The sequence below is a fragment of the Pseudophryne corroboree genome, chromosome 5 (assembly GCF_028390025.1).
Source record: "Pseudophryne corroboree isolate aPseCor3 chromosome 5, aPseCor3.hap2, whole genome shotgun sequence".
Lineage (NCBI taxonomy): Eukaryota > Metazoa > Chordata > Amphibia > Anura > Myobatrachidae > Pseudophryne > Pseudophryne corroboree.
This window is the reverse complement of record NC_086448.1, coordinates 679,904,536-679,919,642: the sequence shown is the minus strand read 5'-3', so window position 1 is coordinate 679,919,642 and position 15,107 is coordinate 679,904,536.

Genomic DNA, 15,107 nt, shown 5'->3' with positions numbered 1-15,107 from the left:
CAGACGCAGGCCTAAGTCCAGGCCCTGCTGAAGAAAAGCCAACAGCTTGGCTATACTAAACTTGGAAGCGTCATAATTGTTAGATGCGCACCAAACAATGTAAGAATGCCAGACCCTATAGTAAATCCGAGCAGAAGCCGGTTTCCAGGCCCGCAACATAGTTTGAATGACCGCCTCAGAAACCCCTTTAGCCCTCAAGATGGAAGCTTCAAGAGCCATGCCGCAAAGACAGCCGGGCTAGGTCCTGGTAGACACAGGGGACCTGAACGAGGAGGTCTGGGCGTTATGGAAGTAGACTTGGATGCTCTGACGATAGGCCCTGCAGGTCTGAGAACCAGTGCCGCCTGGGCAACGCTGGAGCTATGAGAAGCAGAATTCCTCTTTCTTGCTTGAACTTCCGAATTACCCTGGGCACCGGAGGGAACACGTATGGCAGCCGAAACCTCCACGGCACCGCCAGCGCATCCACGAATGCTGCTTGAGGATCCCTTGTCCTTGCTCCGAAGACCGGAACCTTGTGATTGTGTCGAGACGCCATCAGATCTACGTCTGGAGGCCCCACTTTTCCACTAGGAGTTGAAACACTTCTGGATGGAGGCCCCACTCTCCGGCGTGTACGTCCTGATGACTGAGAAAGTCCGCTTCCCAATTCAGGACTCCCGGAATGAATATTGCTGATATGGCCGGTAGATGGCGTTCCGCCCAGTGTAGAATCCGTGAAACTACCTTCTTTGTTAAACTGCTTCGAGTGCCACATTGATGATTTATGTAAGCCACTGTGCTGGCGTTGTCCGACTGCACTTGAACAGGACGGTTCTGAGTTAAATGCTGGGCCAGGTTCAACGCATTGAAGACCGCCCGCAATTCCAGAATGTTGATCGAGAGGAGAGATTCCTTCTTGGTCCACCAACCCTGAAGGGAGTGTTGCTCCAGCACCGCGCCCCAACCTCTTAGACTGACATCTGTCATCAACAAGACCCAGTTGGATATCCAGAAGGGAAGGCCCCTGCACAATCGTTGGTCCTGGAGCCACCAGTGCAGCAACAGATGGACCTCTGGAGTAAATGAGATCATGTGAGACCTGATCCGGTGAGGCAGGCCATCCCACTTAGCTAGAATCTGCCTCTGGAGGGGGCGAGAATGGAATTGAGCATACCCCACCATGTCGAATGCTGACACCATGAGGCCCAGCACCTGCATCGCCGAATGTATCGACACTTGCGGACGAGAAAGGAAGCAACGAATCCTGTCCTGAAGCTTCAGGACTTTCTCCTGAGACAAGAAAAACCGCTGGTTGTGAGTGTCCAATAGCACTCCCAGGTGCACCATGCTCTGAGCAGGGACCAGGGAGGATTTCTTCCAGTTGATGAGCCACCCGTGGGCTTGTAGAAACCGGACAGTCATATCCAGATGACGTAGGAGAAGTTCTGGGGAATTTGCCAGGATTAACAAGTCATCCAGATACGGCAGTATCCTGACCCCTTGACGGCGGAGTACCACCGTCATCATCACCATAACTTTGGTGAAGACTCGCGGAGCCATAGTTAAACCAAAAGGTAACGCTCGAAACTGGTAATGGAGGTTGCCAATCGCTAACCTCAGGTATTGTTGATGTGACACTGTTATAGGAATATGCAGGTAAGCATCCTGTATGTCCAGGGAGACCATGTAGTCCCCAGATTCCAAGGCTAGAAATATAGAGCGAAGGGTTACTTGGAAACTTTCACAAACCTGTTCAATGCCTTGAGGTTGAGAATGGGCCGGGAGGACCCATTCGGTCTCGGGACCAGAAACAGCGGAGAATAGTACCCACGGCCCCTCTGAGCAAGAGGCACCTGTACTATGACTCCTGTATCCAGGAGGGTCTGTACCACCGAATGTAGAGTGTTTGCCTTTGTCTGATCCAATGGGATGTCTATCCGGCAAAATCGATGAGTGGGTCGGTTTTTGAAGGCTATGGCGTAACCTTGAGTGACGACTTCCCATACCCAGGCATCTGAAGTAGTCTTCACCCACTCCTGGGTATACCCTAGAAGCCGGCCCCCCACCCTGGGATCCCCCAGGGGGAGGCCCGCCGCGCCCTGCGGCAGGCTTATCGGTCTTGGAAGCTGGCTGACGGGCAGCCCAGGCTCTTTTGGGCTTCGGCTTACCAGGTTTGGAAGTGCGGGCTGCTTGTTGTATGCCTGACCTTTTGATTTACCTGAAGGACGAAAGGGGCGAAAGGAAGTACCTTTAGCCTTCGACACAGAAGGAGCGGTACTTGGCAGACAGGCAGTTTTGGCAGTAGCCAAGTCAGCCACTATCTTATTTAAGTCCTCCCCAAACAGAATATCTCCCTTGAAAGGGAGTACCTCTAGGGTTCTTCTAGAGTCCAGATCCACAGACCAGGATCTCAGCCACAATATCCGGTGAGCCAGGACTGATGTAGTAGAGGCCTTGGCTGCTAGGATACCAGCATCAGAAGCCACCTCTTTAATATAGTGAGAAGCTGTGACAATATATGACAAGCATTGTCTAGCATGGTCAGAAGAGATTTCAGCTTCTAACTCTAGGGCCCATGCTTCAATAGCCTCTGCAGCCCATGTTGCTGCAATAGTGGGCCTTGTGCAGCACCCGTGAGGGTGTACATCGCTTTCAGACAACCCTCCACAGGTTTATCCGTAGGCTCTTTTAGAGACATGACGGTAGTGACAGGTAGAGCTGAGGAAACCACCATCCTAGCCACATGTGAGTCTACTGGAGGAGGTGTTTCCCAATTTTTAGACAGCTCTGGCGCGAGGGGATAGCAAGCCAGCATCTTATTTTGAGGCACAAACTTCTTACCCAGGTTTCCCCAGGGTTCCTGACGTATATCCACTAGGTGGTCAGAGTGAGGTAAAACTTGTTTAACCACCTTCTGACACTTGAACCTATCTGGTTTCTTAGGAGGGGCGGATGGCTCGGGATCATCCGTAATCTGTAAAATGAACTTAATAGCCTCCAAAAGATCAGGAACATCCACATGTGAACTACCCTCCCCATCAGCAGTATCTGTGTCAGAATCTGTGGGGTCAGTGTAAGCGCCATCTGCATCAGATGAGGTGTCAGTGACAGCAGTGGATTGTGAGGAGATAAGAGCTCGCTTAGAGGACCCCTTGGTCTTAGGCGAGCGAGGGTCAGACTTTTTAGTAGTCAAGGACTGGTTCAACTTCTTCAATTGAGCAGACAAATTATCCGCCCACGGCGGGTTAGCTGCGGGGACCACACACTGGCATAGGAGGTCCCATAGGGGGTGTTAGTTTAGTAACTAGCGTATGTAGAAGCGTGGAGAAAGTAGCCCACGGTGGGTCATTATGTACCCCCATTGCCACAGTCCCACTGGGGGGCAAGGAGCCCCCAGAACCAGAGCCTACAGCTGCTATAGTCTCCTCATAGGGATCTGTGGCTTCAGCAACACCGGCAGTGTGTTCAGCCGCAGAACCATTACCCTCAGAAGCAGACATGATATAACTTGCAGTATCAGGTAACACAGTACAATTGTCAGCAGCACAATACCTCTTACCCAAACCCCTGCGCAGTGTAGTCAGCAAAAGCATAGATACAGGAGAGATATGGTGAATAAAATCACAGAGAAAAATATGTATTAAAGTATATCTTGTGAAAATCCTATATAATTGTAAAACCTGACGCACCAAGCCCCCTCAGGTTATAGAATATAGGGATAGCAAGTTGAGTGAGAGACACAAAATGGAAACCACTCAGCAAGCTAATGCACACACATATAGTCACAGTTAAACAATGCAGAGGTTATTACTAACAACAATACTGCACTGGACCAGCTTATATATAGCTATGAAGTTAATAGATATAACACTGCACAGTAAGAACTGGATGTATATCACAGGGTACTTGTACCAGAGAACCCTGACTAAATGCACTCTTACTTAACTAACACTGTCTAATTGACATGTAGAATACTTAAGTGTCATGTAAAGTCACAGCGCTGACAAACAGGCGGCTTTACACAGGAGGATTTGCCCAAGCAGTCCCAGGAACAGTGTAGCTGAGAGAAATGGTGCCCAAACACTGACAGGGAGTGAGGGAGAGACAGATATGCAGCTCCAGGGCGGGAACATTTGCTGGAAATGGCGCCCTGGGGCTGGGGGAGGGGCTCGAGGTCTAAGCCTTATCCCCTCTGCTGGCAAAACCACCAAGTACTGCGGGCTACACATAAAAAGGTTTTAAGGGAAAACCTGACCTGCAACCATGCCCTGGTGATCTAGTGGGATCGCCTGTACTGCCACAGTGTCCACCGCCAGCGCATGTGGCCCGCCTCCCACCGACTGCGCCGGATCGCGATAAAGTACGGAGTACGGGTCCCGCGAGCGGGACCTACTCACCACCTCCCGAAGAGCGGCCACACGATCCCAGAGAGCCCCCGTCGTGTGTGCCTGACCAGAAAAAAAACGGGGCCTCCTGCTGTAGTTACCCGGCAACCAGGGCTCGGGAGTATACAGCGCCGCAGGGGAGAGATGGAGCTGCTCAGTGAATGTCACTAGACATGTACATACTGCTACAGCCCTTGAAGTCTTCACTTTTCATCTAAAAAAAACTCTTCTTAGGGCTGCCCCGAGCAGCCCCTCTGTTATGTGCCTGCTATCTGCGGCACCAACTACAAAACTGAGCTCCTGTGCAGGGAGGCGGGGTTATAGAGGAGGTAGCGCTATGCATTCTGGGAACAGTCAAAGCTTTTGAGCCTGTTGGTGCCTCGGATCAAGATCCTACTCTACACCCCTATGTCTTTCCTTGTGGATCCCAGTGTACCCCGCAGCAGAAAGATAGACAGAGAGTAGTGGCGTAACTACTGCCCCCGCAGCCCTCGCGGTGGCTTGGGGGTGAGGGGCTGCGGGGGCGCCACTGATTTAGCACAGATTGACATGCGGACGAGCGTCCGCATGTCAATCTGCGGTCTCCTTCCCTCCGCTGCTGTAAGGAGGGACACGGAGGGCACAGCGCGCGCCTCTCTTGTGTCCCTCCTGGGTCTCCGGCGGGTCTAATAAAGGAAGTGCCATTCATGAGCTCTGATTGGCTCACGAACCAGCACTTCCTTTAACAGACCCGCCGGAGACCCAGGAGGGACACAGGAGAGGCGCGCGCTGTGCCCTCCGTGTCCCTCCATCACAAAGGAGCGGGGGGGGGGAGCGGGGCACTGGGGGAGCATATGTGGCAGTCACTGAGGGGGCATATGTGGCACTGGGGGCATATGTGGCAGGCACTGAGGGGGCATATGTGGCACTGGGGGCACGTGAGTACCTGGCACTGTGGGGGAATATCTGGCACTGGGGGCATATGTGGCACTGGGGGGGTATATTTGGCACTAGGGGCATATGTGGCAGGCACTGAGGGGGCATATGTGGCACTGGGGGCACATGAGTACCTGGCACTGTGGGGGAATACCTGGCACTGGGGGCATATGTGGCACTGGGAGCACGGCCCTAGCAACAAGCACTACCCCCTAGCAACGAGCATGACACCCAGTGCATGAAACCCCTGGAAATGAGCATGACACCCTGAGCATGAAAATCCCTGGCAACGAGCATGGAACCAAGAGCATGAAACCCCTGGCAATGAGCAGGTAATTTAAAAGTAATTAGAAGCCTTACTGTAGAACTTAATGTGTAATGGGCATTACGGTGTGTGGCATAATGTATCACGGACATTGCGGTGTGTGTCATAATGTGTCACAGGCATTAGGGTGTGTGGCATACTATATCACGGGCATTGTGGTATGTGGTATAATGTCTCAGGGGCATTGCAGTGTGGCATAATGTATAACGGGCATTGCGGTGTGTTGCATAGGGTATAACAGGCATTGCGGTATGTGTCACAGGCATTACGGTGGAAGGTATACTATATCACGGGCATTGTGATATGTGGTATAATGTCTCAAGGTCATTGCAGTGTGTGGCATAATATATCACGGACATTGCGGTGTGTGTCATAATGTGTCAGGCATTACGGTGTGTTGTATACTATATCACGGGCATTGTGGTATGTGGTATAATGTCTCAGGATCATTGCGGTGTGTGTCATAATGTGTCACAGACATTGTATGTGCTATAATGTATCAGGGGCATTGCAGTGTGTAGCATAATGTATAACGGGCATTGCGATTCCTGTCATAATGTGTCACAGGCATTACGGTGTGTGGCATAATGTGTCGGGGGCATTACGGTGTGTGCATATTGTGTCATGTGCATTATTGTGAGTGGCATAATGTCTAAGGGCCATTGCAGTATGTGGCATAATGTATACTGGGCATTACTATAAGGAGGAAAAATGACAAATAATGTAAGGGGCATGAATCAGGATTATTTTTCTTTCCTGTGGTGGCCAACGTCTGGGCGTGCAGGTTGCAAAACTGGGGTATAAGGTAGTCTTTTCCTGCAATGCCACGCCCCTTTATGCGAAGCCACACTCATTTCAATGAAGCCACGCCCCTTTATGTTTGTCCCTTTACTAGTGCCAATTATGGGGGATATGGGGGGGGGGCGCCGAAGAATTTTTTGGCTTGGGGGAGAAACATTTCTAGTTACGCCACTGATAGAGAGATAGATACAGGCTCGGACTGGGCCACCGGGGAGCCGGTGAATTCACCGGTAGGCCCTGCCGAGTATTAGCCATGCCCTCTTTTGTGTGGGGGTGGGGCCAACAAGTGTCAGACTGAGGGGAGGAGAGGTGCGCGGCACGCTGCGCTCTCCTCCCCAGCCACAGGAGCAGCAGGTGCTGTGTACGCACCTTCCAGCATTATTCTGGCAGGCAGCCCTGGTGCGGCAGTGAATCTCTGTCGTGCCACAAGTTCGGCAGGAGCATGTACGGGACTTCCAGGACTGGGACAGATGCCCCTCTTCCCTAATCAGGGGAGCCACGCCTCCATCCTGCCTCCTCCTACTACAAAGCATCAAGGGTGGGCTGTTCCTAGTGCCCCGCTCCGCCTCCAGGCAGATCATGTGAAGGAGAGGGGCCGCAGGTACACAGCCTCCAGGCCGCAGAGACAGTAACCCCAGAAGCGCCAGTTAGCCGCACACCGAGGAGCCGATAGGCCAAAGGCAGTCACCTGGTGGGTGTAATGCTTGCAGCAGTCCCGGGCAATACAGCATGAGCGAGTACCATACAGTGGCCGGAGGTCTGCCACAATGATCCAGGTCCCTCATAGGAGTTGTGGTGCAAGGCTCGCAGTAAACCCAGGAGGCAGCCAGGTAGAGGCGCAGCATCGGTAGGGAGCCGGCAGCCAGAGCCACATGCAGCAGACTGTGGAACATAAGCTGGAAGTCCCAGGAGGCAGACGCCTGACAGTATCTAGCAGCCGCCAATGACACCAGGTGCCCCAGGATGACACTGAGGGTAGGAGGGTGGGGACAGAGGCAGTAGGGGATGTAAGGCCACATGGGAAGCAGTGCTCCATGCAGGGGGCAGCTGGAGTCCGGTATACTGTAGGTGACGATTGGAGCCGGTCACTAGTCGACACTTATCCCTGTGCCATGCCAGCACCATTTGGCAAAGTGCTCGGCAGATACAAGCCGGGATGTGTGTGGGTAGCAGATGCCAGCAGGGAGCTCTAACACACCTACCATAGTAGCCTGCCCACCAGAAGTTCCTGAGTTACTTTTTTAATGCTGGCAATGCTGGTACAGTGGTGTGAGTACGGGACTTCTGGGCAGGGCCATAACTACGTGTATGCCAGCAGTGCCTGGCACACAGTGCAGGCGCCCTGTGAGCGCAACTGCCCACATCCCCATTGTGCCACCACCATGGGCCCAAAGTCTGCGGCATTGTAATGAGTCAGACTGACTCATTACAAGCCGCCTGTGCTGTGTGCTGCCGCTGGAGCGAGGAGAGGAGCACCTCTGAGGACAGGAGAGTGGGGGACTCTGGAGCCGCAGCACCACACTGTAATTGGTAGCAGCGCTGCTGCGGCTGTCCGTCTCGCTGCCACTGTGAATGCTGTGAGGCGGGAAGGACAGACGGGAGCTGCCAGCAGCTGCATCGAGGAGCCTGAGCCATCTATCTATCTATCTACTGTATATCTATCTATCTATTTTATCCAGGGCCATAACTAGGTGGCACGTAATGCGTAAAAATGGGACGCTGTCTGCCGTAATGTGTAAAAAGGACTCTGCCTGCCGTAATGTGTAAAAGGGGCTCTACCTGGTGTAGTGGCGCTACTGTGTGGCGTAATTTGAATAATGAAGACTACAGTGTAGCGTAATATGAATTGGTATTATTTTGTGGCCATGCCTCTTACCCATGATGCAACGCACCTGTATTTTTGACGCACACCTACGGCATGCACTGTCCCTATTTTAAAATGGGGAGGGGGGGGCCGATAGTGTTTCTTGCACACATCGCTAAAATGTCTAGTTATGGCACTGATATAACAGGGAAACATTGAATTAGAGAGTGGTTAGAGTGACTTTTTCAGAATAATGTTTTCATTTTGTCCCACCTTGAGGTAATTACTCACATTATTATTGTTGCGCTTGTGACATTAATAATTTGCTACTGTAGCGACAGACAAAATTTATAACACCAAATATCAGTACAGATAATTAAATTAATCATTTTCAAAATGACTGCAGCATACATACAGAATAGTTACTAGCGCTCTTCTCCCCAGCCCTTACACGGAGTAGCAGGCAGCAGAAGCGGCAGCAGAGCCTGGGCGGCTGCGGTGACTGTGTGAGGCAGAGTCAGAGACCTCATACACAGGAGCAGCAGCGGGAGCGGTAGCAAAGCCCAGGCGGCAGCAATGAGTAGCACTGTGGGGGCAGTACCTGTGTATCTAGCACTGTGGGGGCAGTGTCTGTGTATATGCACTGTGGGCATATGTGTATCTGGCACTGTTGGGGGCATATGTTTACCTGGCACTTCTGGGGGCATATGTGCATCTGGCACTGTGGGGGCATATGTGTATCTGGCACTGCTGGGGGCAGCATATGTGTATCTGGCACTGCACTACTGGGGGTGTATGTGTATCTGGCACTGCACTACTGGGGCTGTATGTGTATCTGGCACTGCTGGGGGCGTATGTGTATCTGGCACTGCTGGGGCATCTGTGTATCTGGCACTGCACTACTGGGGCATATGTGTATCTGGCACTGCACTACTGGGGGCATATGTGTATCTGGCACTATACTGGGTCATTATGTGTATCTGGCACTACTGGGGTCATTATTTGTATCTGGCACTCTACTGGGGTCATTATTTGTGTATACTGTTCTCCCCTGCTGTAACCCAGGTGTGTATACTACTGTTTTCTCCCAGTGTTCCCAGGCGCATATACTACTGTTCTCTCCCGGTGTACCCAGGCGCATATACTACTGTTCTCTCCTGGTGTAACCCAGGAACCTATACTACTGCTCTCTCCCGGTGTAACCCAGGCACATATACTACTGCTCTCTCCCGGTGAAACTCAGGCACATATACTACTGTTCTCTCTCGGTGTAACCCAGACACACATACTACTGTTCTCTCCCGGTGTAACCCAGGCACATATACTACTGTTCTCTCCCGGTGTAACCCAGGCACATATACTACTGTTCTCTCCTGGTGTAACCCAGGCACATATACTACTGTTCTCTCCCGGTGTAGCACAGGCACATATACTACTGTTCTCTCCCGGTGTAACCCAGGCACATATATTACTGTTCTCTCCCGGTGTAACCCAGGCACATATACTACTATTCTCTCCCGGTGTAACCCAGGCACATATACTACTGTTCTCTCACGGTGTAACCCAGGCACATATACTACTGTTCTCTCCCAGTGTAACCCAGGCACATATACTACTGCTCTCTCCCGGTGTAACCCAGGCACATATACTACTGTTCTCTCCCGGTGTAACCCAGGCACATATACTATTGTTCTCTCACGGTGTAACCCAGGCACATATACTACTGTTCTCTCCCAGTGTAACCCAGGCACATATACTACTGTTCTCTCCCAGTGTATCCCAGGCACATATACTACTGTTCTCTCCCAGGGTAAACCCAGACACATATACTTCTGTTCTCTCCCGGTGTTCCCCAGGCACATATACTACTGTTCTCTCCCGGTGTAACCCAGGCACATATACTATTGCTCTCTCCCGGTGTAACCCAGGCACATATACTACTGTTCTCTCCCGGTGTAACCCAGACACATATACTACTGTTCTCTCACGGTGTAACCCAGGCACATATACTACTGTTCTCTCCCGGTGTAACCCAGGCAATGTTTTGTTTATTAAAACTTGCAACAGATATATACATTATATACAATATAATACATAAATAAATAAATAAATATCTTCATGAGAATACGAAACATAAATTATGCATGATATGCAACATACAAGAAATTAAATCTATATTGTAGCTCAAACAGAAAAGAAATATACACAGCTATCATCCTTATCTATCTTCCCAATATTTACATATTATGTAAAGTAAAACTGAGCAAAGCTTTTTAGATCTATGCAAAATCTATTCCACAAAAACCATTTTACCAAAATCTACAAGGTGTGAAAAGAAAAGAAAGGTTTCCAGCTAGACTTGAAAAGGATTTCTGCCACCCACTCAAGGGGGTTTCAGGTGACCCCACCAGCGAGACCACCCGACAGCATCCATCCTCTGCTTATCTAGAACCATCATCTTACCAACCTCGTTCAGAATTGACTCCACCACCTCTTCACAGGACAGGATTTTCTTTCTCAGGGAAACTAGACACCCTGCACTCCAAGTGTGATATCTAACTACTAAACTGACTAAAAAAATGGTGGTCAAATTAAATCTACCATATCCTTTAAATGCACCATAAGCCCACTCAGGGTAACTAAGCCCCGAAAGGCATGGGATACGTAAAGCTCTTGAAACCCTCTTATAAACTTTTATGTTAAAGGGGCACTTGATCAGGAAATGGTCCATTGTCTCCACCTCCCCTAGACATTCCTCCCGTGGACAATCACGATCATTGGCATTTCTCCACATCATGTTCCCCTTTACATAAAGCTTCCCATGGAAAGAAAGCCAAGCAATATCTCTGAACTTCAGCGGTATTCTCTCCGAATTAATCAGAGCCAACCCTGCTGAAGCGACATCGCTCGGGCAATCTTTTAGTGACAGCGGAACGTGAAAGTGTGTTCGCAAAATCCTCTCCCCCAACTCCTTCCTGGACAGATCTTTGACTTCCCCCACTTCCAGTCCCCAACGCTTTGTCACTTTCAAGCACTGGATAACGTAGATCGGAAGATACCCACTCCGAATTTGAGGGCTCTTCACTTGGCCTCCTTCTAACCAAAGTCTAAGGAAAGGAGACACCCAAACACTAAATCCATTTACCCATCGAGGGGGAGTCTCTAACAAAAAACTCCCAAGGTTATATTTTAGAAAAATGGTTACAAAACAGACAACAGGATTGACCATACCCAACCCTCCATCTTTCCTCGATTTGTAAGTGATACCTCTCTTGATTAAATTCATCCTGTTTCCCCAAAATAAGAGGAAGAACAGAGAATTCAGTCTGGTCCATAAAGACTGAGGCAAAAAACACACATAGCTGACATATAAAAAAAATTGGGATCAGGTAAGTTTTGCACAAATCAACCTTTTCCCTGAAAGAGAATTTCCATCTCTTCCAGCTCTCTACTTTCTTGGCAGCAATTTCCAGAACATTCTCCCAATTTAGAGTGGCATAATCACCATGATCGAAACAAATGCCTAGAATCTTTATCTGTGGACTGGCCCGGGGGAGGCCATCCGGAAGGCAAAATTCCTCACCTTCCTCCCCCATCCAGAAAGCTTCACACTTCTCACGATTTATTCTAGAGCACGAGGCCTCAGAATACTCACAGATGAGATCTTTCATATCACGTGCCTCCGCCACTGATGACAAAACCACCGTGACATCATCTGTGTAGGCCAGTACCTTTAAAGGCAGCTCCAAGCCCAGCTGCACCCCTCGCACTGCACCGTTCTCTACCCTTCTGATGAAGGGATCAATCGCGAATACATACAGGAGGGGGCTCAGGGGGCAACCCTGACGGACCCCAGAGCCCACTTCAAAAGTAGGACCCACCCAACCATTGACAAGCGGGAAGCTTTCGGCCTGACTGTATATTGTTTTTAGCCAATTCACCACCCGAACTTGAAATCCATACCTTTCAAGCAAGGCCCAAAGGTACTTATGGTTCACTCTGTCAAAAGCCTTAGACTGATCCAATGCCAGCAAGTACTTTCCCCATTTCTCAGCACGGCATCGCTCTATGGCCTCCCGGATGCCAAGGACAGCACTAAAGGTGCTTCGGCCCTTCACAGTACAGTGCTGAGACGGAGAAAGCAGTTGTTCAGAAAATTCTGACAACCTATTAAAAATAATTTTTGCCAAAATCTTCCTGTCCATATTGAGAAGGGTGATGGGGCGCCAGTTCTCAATATGGGATGGATCCTTACCCTTAGATAATAATATGAGAGCAGATAACCTCATAGAAGGAGGGAGGGTTCCCTCACCCAGGCACTCATTAAAAACTTCTACAAGGCGAGGAATTAAGAGATCTGCAAAAACTATATAAAACTCAGATGTTAAGCCATCTGGGCCTGGAGATTTCTTTAAATTTAACTGACCAATCACCTTCTTAACTTCCTCTGCTGTCACATCACTACCCAAGGTTTCAACAGAGGCATCTGGATTGCAAAGTCCAGGTGTCTCACTTAGAAATGTTTCCATCCTTTCACTGATAAGTGGCTGCTCAGACAAAAGATCGGAGTAATAGGATCTAATAACATTCAAGATGCCTTGCTTATCCTCACAAAGGACACCCTGTCTATCATAAAGACCCCTCACCTCCTTCACCTCAACTGATTTTCCACAGCTCTGGTAGGGATCAGGCGAGTGGTATTTTCCAAAATCCCTCTCCAGAACCAAAGAATCCAGTCGGTTATACTGATATTCCCTCATCTGAGCCTTCACTCTGGAGATTTTCCCACTATCTCCACGCTCAGAGATCAAGAAATCTAATTTCCTTCTCAGACTCTGGTAGATATTCTGTCTTATCAAGTTCTTTTTAGCTACAAGCCTACGGAAGAACCTCCAAATTCTTTTTTTGACCTCTTCCCACCACTCAGATCTACTCCAACCTGCCTCCAAAAGTGTTTCCTGGGATTGAAAGAATTCCCTAAAAGATTGTCTAACACTTTCTTCCTTTAGGAGCTCAGAGTTCAAGCGCCATAGGCCCCGTCCTTTTTGAGTGGTCTTTGATGCATTTAAAGTGACAAAGAGAAAAGCGTGATCAGAGAACTCTACTAGCTTTACCTCTGGAGGCAAAGTTTTTGAGGTTCCCTTAACAAAAAACCTATCTATCCTAGACCTGCGACTACCACTAAAATAGGTGTAACCCGTGAGGTCTGGGAAATGGCGAACATGCACATCCACCAGACATGCCTGTCTAACCATGCTAACTAAAAAATTAGAATCAGGACCCAGGGTTGTCCTTGAACCTCCCCTGTCTTTTGGCCTAATGACGGTGTTAAAGTCACCTCCAAAGACAATCTGCTGGGCCGAAAAAAGGAACGGTTTTATCTCCCTGAAGAGACATTTCCTGTCCCATGATGACTGTGATCCATAGATGTTAATAAGTCTCAGGTCATGTCCCCTCAGGTTGATATCTAAAATCATACACCTACCTGCCTGTAATTCTATAACCTTGTGCACAGTTACCATACCAGTAAAAAGCACTGCCACCCCACCGTACGGCTCGGCCGCAAGAGACCAGTAAGAAGGCCCACGCCTCCACTCTCGCTTCGCCTTGTGTAGAGTGTCCAACTTACTAATTCTGGTCTCTTGCAAAAACAAAAAATCAATCTCAATCGTATTGAAAAAATCAAAGGCCATAAAACGAGCTCGTTCGGAAACTACGGAAGCCACATTAATAGTGGCGCATCGTATGGGTTGGGGATCCATGTTTCTTTGGTTATAGAGGCAGAACCTTGCTCACTTTTACACACACTTTGAAACCTCCATAGAGGATCCACACTCTTGATATACTATCTCCACAGAGATATTATCACCCTCCTCAATGACTGAAGTCATTCCATCACCGTCCTCCCCATCCTGTCTAGAACCATCCTCTAGAGGAGGCTCCGGATCAGGTGGCTTACGGGCAAATCTAATTACCTGGCATTGGTCACCCACTTTACTGCTTTCTAATGTGCTACTTGGGCCAACCACCGACCCTGAGGATACAACCTCCTCCTCCAAATTTTGGGTTTCTTCCACCACTATGGCCTCCACTTCCTCCTCTACCAAATCTATCCCTACTGGGTCCCATTCTAGGCTTTCCTGTCTGTCCTCCTCTGTATCCCCCTCTTCTCTCAAATTTCTTTTAATCTTTTCTTTACTCTTTTTCCCTGGGACTTCCACTTCAGTTAAACTTTTTGTCACTTTTCTTGTTTTTCTTCTGTTGACCCTGGGCACAAAAGAGAGGTCACCACCATTTCTTACAACTTCACCAACCTCCTCCTCATCTGTAGTAAAAGCATCAAACCGATTGCTAAGTACTACTTTTATTTCTTCTCCTTTCCTTTTGTTTTTATTGCCTCTTCTTACCTCCTGAAAAGGAACTTCTCTACCCACTGAACCTTCTGTTACCATCACCTCACAGGCTTCCTTCTGACTTTCCACCCTCTGAACCTTTATCTGATTATCTTTCTCCTGGCCACCTTCCTTCTGCACTTCCTTTCTCCCTTTGGATGGCTCATCTCTCGGATCTTGTTCTCCCAAATTGTGGTTGGCCCATGGACATCGACTATAAGGGTGACCTTCTTCCCCACATAAATTGCAGGTAACTTTATTACAATCTTTGGAGATATGACCCACCTTCCCACATAGGGTACATTTGATCACACTGCAATCACTACTTAGATGTCTAAAATCACCGCACCTGAAACAAGTTCTTGGCTGTCCTTGATAAAAACACTGCACACGATCCCTTCCTATGTATGCAGCGGAAGGAATGTGGAGGAAACCTCTATCAGTGTTTCTAAGTTTCACCATGGCAGCCCATGCACCGCCCCATACTCCCATGGTAAAACCAA